Genomic DNA, 7,720 nt, shown 5'->3' with positions numbered 1-7,720 from the left:
CTATCACTCCTTCAGCATCCCCATGGCATTCCCAGCGTTGCTGAAGGTTCCCCACCATCTACCTTCGGGGCACAGCTGGGGGTTGGTTGCTCCCCCTCCACCTCTCTGTCTACCTGGGTGCCCAAAGGTCCCATCTCTCCCCACTGGAAAATGTGATGAGCTTTCCAGGTTCCACATTTTGAAGGGAATCTCTGTAGGAAGCACGCTTCAAAAAAGGAAATTATTGATGCCAACTGATGTGTATGGCAAGAACAGGTGAATATCCTGCAACCACGTACATCTCTATATAGGTTCATTGACTTGTTTGCAAGTATTGAAGTGGGTGTTGGCAGGACTGTTGTCCTTCATAGCTGAGCTTGCTTTTGCTCTGAAAAGCTTAAAAGGTCACTTAGAGGAGTTTGTGCAGCAAATTGGGTCACGGCTGAAGCAGATTTCTTTGTGTTCAAGCCATCACAGAATCACAGGGTTGGAAGGGACCCCAAGGATCATGAATCTCCAACCCTCAGCCACAGGCAGGGCCACCAACCTCCACATTTAATGGCTGACCAGGCTGCCATCCAACTGGCCTTGAACGCCTCCAGGGATGGGGCATCCACAGCCTCTCTGGGCAGCTGTTCCAGCACCTCACCACTCTCTGTAAAGAACTTCCCCGTGACATCCATCCTAAATCTTCCCTCCCTCAACTTAAAACCATTTCTCCTGTCCTGCAGTTATCAACCCTTTCCAAGAGTTGATTCCCCTCCCCTCTGTAGGCCCCATTTAGGTACTGAAAGGCTGCAATGAGGTCGCCCAGCAGCCTTCTTTTCTCCAGGCTGAACAAACCCAGCTCCCTCAGCCTGTTCCTCATAGAGGAGGTGCTCCAGTCCCCTGATCATCTTTGTGGCCTCCTCTGGACCCTCTCCAACAGCTCCCTGTCTTTTTGTACTGGGGCCCCACACTTGGACGCAGTATTCCAGATGGGACATCATTTAGTTCTCCCGAGTTTCCAGCCTGTCGTAACACCCAGGTCTCATTCTGGGCACTGTCTCCTCTTAGCTTGAGAAAATATTGAATATGTTGGTAAACTTTGATGCCTTTTAGCTTACAACAGTTTTCTGGGAAACAAGGGCAAGAAGCTCGGAATGGCTGCACTACAATTTCCTCGCACAGCATTCTCTCTGCCGAGAACAACAAGCACTTCACACATCACCATCTCAAAGCAGGGTCTTCTCAGAGCAATTATTTGCTCAGCCCTTAAAGACGTTGTTATTTTCCATCTTACACAATGGGGGCTCGCACAGCCTGCTGCCCCAACATGGCTGAGCAATGTTAGAAGTCAGAGCCCTGGCAGTGCCATACTGCAGCCTCATGGAGTGCCGTCCCACATTGCTGGGCAGGTTCCCAATGGCACTCTGTGCCAGCCCTGAACCTCAGCAGGCTGATGCTTTCCCAGCTGTGCTGGAAATAGCACAGCTGTGCCACGACTTAGCTTCAACCCAGAGAATGCAGAGTGGGGAGATTTGGTCATTTTTCTATGGAATTAGGAGGAAACGATGACTTCCCAAACACATGAGGTCAGCAGGGATGTGCGCTGGGGGGCTGCTGCTCTCAGCTACGTGGGGTTGAAGAACGTCCTCAGCTCTGTGTGCAAAGGATCAGATGAAGGGTTGGAGAGATCCCATCAGTCTCACGTGCAGATTTTCCGATGCTGGTTTCTATTTGTGTCTCTGCACTTCCTTCCTCGTCACTGGAACTTGGTAGGTAAGTTATCGGACTTTGCTCGGCTTTCCCAGAAGGAATATTTAGCTGGGAAATACAAAGATAAGGAGTGTGCATTCCTCACTTTGTGGCTGAGCCTCAAAGGAAAAATCAGATCTGGCAAGATAAAAAGCAAATTCTTTCCCCCAGTTTCGCCTGTTGGGTGCTGGTAATGACATCATGCAGAGACAACCATGCGGGTGATTCAGCACCTCTGGTTTACAGCCATTCCGTGCCCTTTGGTACAGCAGTACTCACGAGGCATTTATTAGGTCTTGCACAGCATGTGGCACACGATGCCTTGTGACTCTGCTTCTTCTCATGGCACAAATAGGAGCTGTCAGAACTCCCACTATGCTGACAATGTGGGTACAGCCCTTGCAGAGGATGAGGCTGCTTGGGGGCAGCTGCTTTCTCTTCTCTTCCCTTCTCTTCCCCCTTCACAGGTGATCTCTGCTCCCTCTGCTTCCACCTGCAGTGCAAAGGCTTTGCTGCTGAACTGTGCTCTTCAATGCGGGTGGGGATTAAACAGCCTCAAACAGAAGATTTGCAGCCTTGTTTGGTGTCTGTTCCCTAGCTACCAAAGCACGCCTGGTTTGGGTAGGTGGTGGGATTTGGTCACTAAATCTACACACCCTGAAAACTGAGTGAAAGACACTCATTTGAATGTTATTGCTTGCATGTGCAGTGAGGAAGTGCTCTTTGTAACACTTATTCCTGAGAACAAATAGTTCCTCACACCTCTATGGGACTCACTCCTCCGTAGAAGGTGACTCAAAAATATGCTGCTTAAGGATGTCTGCAGAAAAGCTGGAGCCAGGTAGTTTGGTTTCTGAGACTGTAGAGCAGCTCCTGGCTGGGAACTGAGCTGCAACACGAACTCTGCAGGTTTCTGTTTCAGGAAAACAAGATCCAATTAATTTTACAGTGAATTTAGTTTGTCCTTAAAGCAGCGCTTATGGTATATAGGAAACAAAGATTTCTAAAAGCTGCAGTGGAACAGATTTTAATTAGTGCTGCAAACAAAAGGAGGGCCGTGAGGATAAGCAGAGGGCTGGAGCATCTCTCCTATGGAGGCAGGCAGAGAGCTGGGGCTGTACTGCACGGAGAAGGGTCTGGGGAGGCCCCACTGTGGCCTTCCAGTGCATACAGGGGGGCTGTAAGGAAGCTGTGGGGTGATGCTACCAGTGAGTGTGGAAATAGGATCAGAGAGGAGAGCTTTAAGCTAAAAGTGGGGAGATACAGGGTTAGGTGTTGGGGAAATTCTTTTACTCCGAGGCTTCCCAAAGGAGCAGTGGGTGCCCTACCCCAGCAGGTGCTTAAGGTTGGCTTGGATGGGGCTTGGGGAATCTGGTCTGCGGGAGATGCTCGTGGCAGGGTTTGGAAGAAGATGGTCCTTAAGGTCCCTTCCAACCCAAACCACTCTGTGATGCTACCAAACACCGAGCCTGGCGTCCACCTGGCTGAAGGACGCCTAGTCCAAAGGATGGAGCTTTTACCACGTGCTTTTGTGAAGCTTTTTACCAAGTGCTTTTGTGCTTGTTGGAGCTGGCAGCCACCTCCGTGCCCTGGCGGAGCTTTGCAACACCCACCTTGCTGCCTGCTCGTGCCTGAAGAAGACCAGATAGAAAGCAATTGCGCCTGTGAGGAGCGAGGGCTTAAGCACTGGACTCCACGGTGCAACGCTCACTCTCATCACAGCTGCACCGGTAGCAGAGGACTGGATGGAAGAAGTGCAACCAGTGTCTGTGGGTGGCTTTGCAGAGACACTGCCACCTACAGATGTGCACAGAAAGGAGGCATTACTCACGAGCAGGGTGTGAGTGCACTTCCCGTGTATTCTTCTAGCAGCGGCTTTGTTTCATGGAAGGGATCTTTCACCCTGCGAGTTCTTGACCAAATTTATCTGCCGCCTCATGGTGACTGTTGCTTCTTCGTACCCTATGACAACATGTGGGAAACAAGGCTGCAAAGGCAGCAGTTTGCGCTGCCCTCCTGATGTCCTTGGAAAAAGGATGTGGACAATGTGGTATTAGTCTAGAACCAGAAGCCTTCAGCTTTAAGGAAAGACAGTGCCTCTGAGTGGGAATGAGGAGGCTTCCCCCCCAGCTACAGAAAGCGATGCTGTGTTTAAAAATAAATGTCAGGCACAATTCCTCAGCTGAGCTGTTAGTCATTGCAGGGCTCTGTCCTCCTTGTTCCTCTTGATTAGAATCTGACGTCAGAAATGGGGTCATGTTTTCCCCCAGTGACACTGCATGGTGTGCTGCACAAGCTGTGCCCCAGCCCTCAGCTATTCTCCTGTATCAGGCCCTGACTGCTGTCAGCATCATGCTGCTCTCACCAGAAAGTACAATCAGCATTCCCCTATGAGGTAATGGGTACCGTAATTGAAGATTCCTGTGATCAGATGTAAGCTGTGCAGATAAAGATGTTTGAAAGCAACTGGCTGGGGCTGTGTTCTTGGGAACTGGTTTTGGATATAAAAGAGCCAAAACCTGCCTAGAGAAACAAGTGGAAAGCCCCCCGTGGTTATCACAGAAGCTGGACTTACCAGAAGGACGGTACAACAGTTCTTTGAGGGATTTCAAAAGCGTAAGAAACAAAACTGCATGAAAAATCTGACGTCCAGCACACCAAATAATGGCTACGTTACACACAGGAGAGGTTTTGTGTGGGATTTCCAGAGTAAGTTAATAACAAAATTCTGTTGTGAAAAAGCACCTGCCCTGGTTTCACTGGACTCTTTGTCCTGACAAGTGCTCTCCGTTGCCTCTTATCTCCCCACAGGCAGATTTGAGCCAAATGTCAATGGAAAACTGTCACAAGAGGGATTTTGAGAGGGCACCCAGCCCACACTCTGCCTGCACAGTCAGTTCAGCCTGCTCTCTTGCTTGTTGCTTGCCCAGCTTGCAAGGAAACCTGTAGACAAATACTTTGGAGTCGCTTCTTTCAGCCTCTAAAAACGGGCCCACGACTGAAGGCAAACAGTTGTGCTGCTTTTGGGGACAGAGGAGGAGCAGCGCTGCAGGCAGAGGCAAACCTGGCGTGTGGATAAGCTGTGTGGCTGCCCATCAGACAGCACCCACACCAATCAGATGGTTTCTGAAACCCACGATTTGAAGAGATGATGGTGAAGACCAGTGCCAGCACCCCTCTTTGGCTTTCTTTGCAGTTCTCTTTGGAAGTTCCCTCTTCAAACTGGTTTTCTTGCTAGCAGACAAGTTCCACGATACTGTTTCAGCAAATGAAATCACCTAAATCAATCCCAAGCCTTGTAAGTACTCTGATCCAGCTTCTCAGTGGAGGACTGTTATAAATGTTTATTTTCCAAACCCACAGCGGTACCTCATAGTTATTCATGAGCACTTCTGGAAATCATGACTAACCAGACCGCCTCGCGTTCAGTGGAAACATCACTGCTGGAGAGAAGCAAACTTCCAGACTCACAGAACAATGGCCTTTGGTTTGAGATTCCTATGTGTGTGTGTAAGGGCAGATCCTTACCTCAGCTGAACAGACGGATGTGGTAGCAGCACAGGAGGAGGAGATGGTAGGGAAGGAAAGATTAAGGGCAGCCAGGAGAGCTGTAGCTCAGTTACTCCACACCTTCCAGCTGATCCAAGCGAACATTTGATTGTCACCGTACGGGCAGCACTACAACGAGCAGAGAGTTCAAAAGCACTGAAAGTGCTTTTTTGGTTATTGTTCTTAAGCAATGTCGTTGTCTCCTGTTGCTAACAGCTAATAAATGTTTGCCCAGGAGGGAAATTCCAGAGGAGTGAGAGAAAATTAATCTTCTGTTAATGTTCAAACAAGGCAAGTGGAATACCTACCACTGTCCTCGGCCATTTTGTTTCATCTCGGTGTAAAGCACAGCAAAGGATAAAGTGATTACTAAGATGAATTTGTTTTGGAATAGAAAGCAACTGTTCAGAGAAATAAACTGCTGGGAATGGGCAGAGGCAAAGCAGGCCCTTCCTGAAGGTGTCCAAAATCTGAAAAACTGCTCACAATTATCAGCTTAGAAATGTCTTTCTTTTCCTTGAAGGTTTTCTGGGGACTCATTTGCAATGCAAAAGCATTTTAAACATTAGTCTGTGCTTCCTGTAAGGACTTAAATAAAGCACGAGTCTAAAATATGACGAACAACTGATGAAATCACTGATCAGGACACAAAACTGCTACCAGCATGGCACCTGACTGTGCCAAATGGATTTTTTTAGTGGTGCTTATGCATTACGTACCATCCCTTTTGAGAATGCTTTTTCCATACCCACTCCATCCTATTCCATAGGTCTGTCCTGAAGCATCATTAGCAGTATAAACCTGTTTACACAGACTGAGGCTTAACTAAAAATCAACTGAAGCAGTAAGTCGTCCTTGTGAACCTGTTTATGATCACGTAGAGCAAATGCAACCAAAAACCCCAGCAGACTTAGCAGCACTCTGCTCTCTTTGTGCTTCACACAAAGTAGCTGTACACTGTACACCATCAGTGAGGTACAAGTGTAGGTCATGCTTGCACAGCAAGATTTTTATCTTGCACCTATCAGCTGAATTCCTTCATTACAGCCATGCTGCAGCACAGAGGACACACCAAAGCAATTCCAGAGTTGCTTTGACTGTGTTTGCTTACTGGGCTGCACTCAGAGATCCTGTGACAGTACCATGGAGGTGCACTTTGTCATGTGGGAAAAACCTGACTGCTAAGCTTGTTCTAAAACACACCTAGGGTGTCAAGCAGCTCCATCTGCGTGCCCCATCCAGTACCTGCTGTGACTCTGCTAGAAGCCAACTCGGAATCATATAGAAACTTCCAATGCCAGTTTCAGAGAAATCCTCCCTGCCTTCTGTGGACATCAGATCATGCTCCTACTTTTGCACCACAGCTGATGCATCTTTCCAGGCAAAAAGAAACGAAACAAAACAAAAACACTCCCAAGCATGAGAACTTTGTATTTTGAAGTCAAAATGTTTGCTTTGGTATGTGCCACAAAACATTCTTGGTGTCTAGACACTTATGAGAACAGCTGCTTCCTCAAGCTCAAAACTGTTTTTTCTCCTCTCTGATCTCCTATTGTGAGAAAGAGATCTGAGAAAGGTATGGGGAAAGCTTGGAAAGCCCCTGGTATCCAATTAAACTAATATTTCACTTCGGTTGACTGAAGAATTTTATCTCTTAGCAAGAAACTTTTCTTCTTCTGTCACTGTTCTACATCATCAGTTTAATTGTTGGCATCAACCCTGCCAATGAAGCAACAGCCAGGACCACAGTTATCTTGAAAATCCTCGTGCTTTCAGAGATGGTCAAGTGGAAGAGATGTCCCTTAAATTAATGGCCACCAAATATCCAATTCTCTTGTACACCTGAAGCTTTCAGCCTTATAAAACATGCAACACCTAGAAAAAACTACTTACAGCAGGTGAATGATCTTCCAAGTAATTTTCTCCTTCTACATCCACAGAGTGCATAGGAAACCTGAGATGGGTTATTGGGTCTAAAGAAACCCCATGACATCTCTTGCTTCTAGCTGTTTAGTTCTTCTGGGATACAGCACTGATATTTGCACCACCCCAGCTCAAACTCAGGCAGTGTGCAATACCATCTGTTCTAACAGCAGGTAACTGTAAGGGATTTGAACCAGATTCTGGAATCACTTCCGTTCTGTATCAATCACTGTTTTTCTTCCACAACTGCCTACCCTTCTCCTGTCCTAGTGTTACATAGAAGATTCTGTTCTGGCTTCATGTACTTCAGGATATACTTCAGGTTCCTTCACACCTTGACTCAAAGCAAGGAAATGAATGCTTTTTTGGAAAGAAAAAAAAATTGGCAGTAAGTTGCACACAGAACATTTAACACAAAGGTCTTTGGCAGACGCCAGATAACATATCTTTAAACAAATATCACCATGTATCTTACTCAAACAGAGCCAGAACAAGGTACCCTTCACCAGGTGCAAACAGCACCGAATGCCCA

Source organism: Meleagris gallopavo, chromosome 22 (genome assembly GCF_905368555.1).
Source record: "Meleagris gallopavo chromosome 22, MGAL_WU_HG_1.1, whole genome shotgun sequence".
In the NCBI taxonomy this organism is placed as follows: domain Eukaryota; kingdom Metazoa; phylum Chordata; class Aves; order Galliformes; family Phasianidae; genus Meleagris; species Meleagris gallopavo.
The sequence above is the reverse complement of the archived record's forward strand: the minus strand, read 5'-3'. Positions refer to the sequence as shown.